This window comes from Pteropus vampyrus, unplaced genomic scaffold (genome assembly GCF_000151845.1).
Source record: "Pteropus vampyrus isolate Shadow unplaced genomic scaffold, Pvam_2.0 Scaffold67, whole genome shotgun sequence".
In the NCBI taxonomy this organism is placed as follows: domain Eukaryota; kingdom Metazoa; phylum Chordata; class Mammalia; order Chiroptera; family Pteropodidae; genus Pteropus; species Pteropus vampyrus.
In genome coordinates, this window is record NW_011888848.1 from 5,572,236 (window position 1) to 5,574,701 (window position 2,466).

The 2,466-nt window shown below is 37.6% G+C and overlaps 1 protein-coding gene and 1 pseudogene across 1 annotated transcript in view; both read left to right on the plus strand.

Moving 5' to 3' along the window:
• The first annotated feature begins 559 nt into the window (after positions 1-559).
• SLC9B1 (solute carrier family 9 member B1) overlaps positions 560-2,466 on the plus strand; it is a 66,814-nt gene continuing 64,907 nt past the window's right edge. Inside the window, exon 1 of the mRNA XM_023531387.1 lies at positions 560-647. The gene's annotated coding sequence lies outside the window, so the exon portion shown is untranslated. The remainder of the gene's footprint in view (positions 648-2,466) is intronic.
• On the plus strand, positions 750-868 carry LOC111740738 (annotated as a pseudogene).

Consider the following 2,466-nt stretch of genomic DNA (forward strand, 5'->3'; position numbering starts at 1 on the left):
TTCTAATAAAACCAGATAAAAATAGAACTTCTAAATCTGTCACAATTTTTCACAACTTTAAAAGCAAAGCTTAGCAATATGATGACAATAGTGCGTACTTCTAATAAAAATTATCAATTGAATACCATAGCTTTTGCTACGAACAATGTAAACATCTCACTTTAGTCCCATAATAGCAAGATACATGTGTATGATTGTATGTATATATACATTTATACTCTGCTTCATTCCAAAAAGAATTTTAAGGAGCTTATTAAAATAAATATAGCATAAAAATGATAAAACTGAGGTGATCATAAATGTAAGATACTAGAATATAAGCTATGAAGTTTTCTTTTTGTTAGTATACAAAAAACATGCCACAATTTCCAGTAAACCCAGATTTAGTTGGCTACTCTCATATTTGATTCTGCTTTCTCTAGCTATGAGCATGAAATAAGAAAAGGAGATGCTACTATGCCCATTAAAGGATAATGAGATATTGTAATTTACCCAAAATCATACAACTAGCATATTTCTGATTTCAAAGTTCTCATTTCTTCCGTTACGCCAGCTATCCAGACATCGCATGAGAGGACTCCTAACAGGTTACAGTAACTGTAGCACTTAAATACCTGGATTACTACAATTACTTCTGAATTATACAGGTAGGCTTTTGGTTATATCAGATTTATTTTAAATAATTGCACAGAGCTGTTCACAAGATGTTTTTCTATCAAGAAATTGACCCCTTAAAATGAGTTAAGAGAGTCTATGGCCATGCCACCCTGAACAAGCCCGACCCTGTATGATCTCGGAAGCTAAGCAGGGTTGGGCCTGGTTAGTACTTGCATGGGAGACCACCTAGGAAGACCAGGTGCTGTAGGTGTAAAAAAATAAGAGATTGTAAGCTGACAAGTTCCTCGCAATCTGTGAGGTCAACCAAGGGTTGCCTTGCCTAAAAAAAAAAAAAAATGAGTTAAGAGAAAGATAAAAATGTATGAATTTAATTACCCTTTATTTTAAAGTTAAAAATTCGTATTAAAGAAATAGGCATTTTAAAAATTAAATAAGACAGAAAGTAATGTCCAGGGGAAGAGAGAAGTCTAAAGGAGAATAGAGATGAGATATCTAGAGCGAAGAAGAAAGCAGTGTATTAAAGAAGAGGGAAAGGGGAGTGGGGAGAGAGCTAAAGCTCATGTATTCTGCCTAGCCAGCTTCTGATCTCTACATTACTTAAGTATCTGTTTTTTCTTCTTCAAGTTCCTCCATTAAAATTGTGTCAAAAATCGATCCTATCCAGGCTCCATGGTTCTTCAGAACTTCCACTCTTTAAATTTTTGTTTTATAGGAACAAAACCTTTTTCTATGTTCTCCTCTGTTGATTTCTTATATGTCTTGTGGAATAATTATTAAGGATCTTATTTATCCTATAATTTGCTTCCTTCTTAATGTATTAGAAAAGCCTATTTTTGGTGTTAGAGTCTCTTACTCTTCTACCAAAGATGCCTTTCTTGTTAACCATGCAGAATGTTTTTGTCTTGGTTGTCATTTTGAGTATCTGACATTTTTTATTATCAGTTCACTTGACGTTTTTTCCATAAATATTTATTGAGTACCTACATGTGCTAGGTACTATGTAGATCAAAGGTAAAACCAGATATGATCCCTCTTCTGATGGAGCTTACAGGTTTCCAGTTCCATCAAAGACGGAATAGGCTTAGGACAACCTCTTTTCCACTGTTCGCAACCAAAAACTCTAGATAACATGCAAAGAGCAACTACCAGAGGATTCAAAAGTAAACCAAAGCAGGTAGATTGTGAAGGGGAGCCAAACCCACAGGGGTGAATTTCTCTTGTGCTTGCACCTTTGACCTGAAGGCAAGCCCCAGTCCTGCAACTGTGTAAAGACAGCACAAGAGGCCAACATTAGAAAACCTATATTTATGGCCCGAAATCTGGGAAAACAGACCCTATAGTCCAAAGAAAGTGTGAGGAACCTTCGTTGTTATTGTTGTTGATGTTTTCCTTTTGCAGATTTTCCTTTACTTTTGGTATTATGGGCAGCTAAAACTCAAAGAAAAACTTCATCTGACCAGAGAACCCAGGAAAAGAGACCTTGAGAGTGGGGTGTGGGTGCAGACTCAGGAAGGGAGAAAGTTGGAAAAGGATTCCTTAATTCTGTGTACGAACCTAACTGTCTTGAGTCACCTCCACCTATGCATGCATGAGACAGGCCCAAAACAGCATAGCAATGGCTTTAAGAACTGAAGTAAGATCAAAACAAAGAAAGAAAGAGAAAAACACTGCCCAAGTCAGACTAGCCTCTGAGTGGTTCAGTTTTGAGACAGACCAAAGACTGTATAGCAGGGGTCCCCAAACCCCGGGCCACGGACCAGTTCTGGTCCATGGCCTGTTAGGAACAGGGCCGCACAGTGCATGAGTGGCAGGCCAGCAAGCAAAGCATCAGTTTTTGCAGCCACTCCC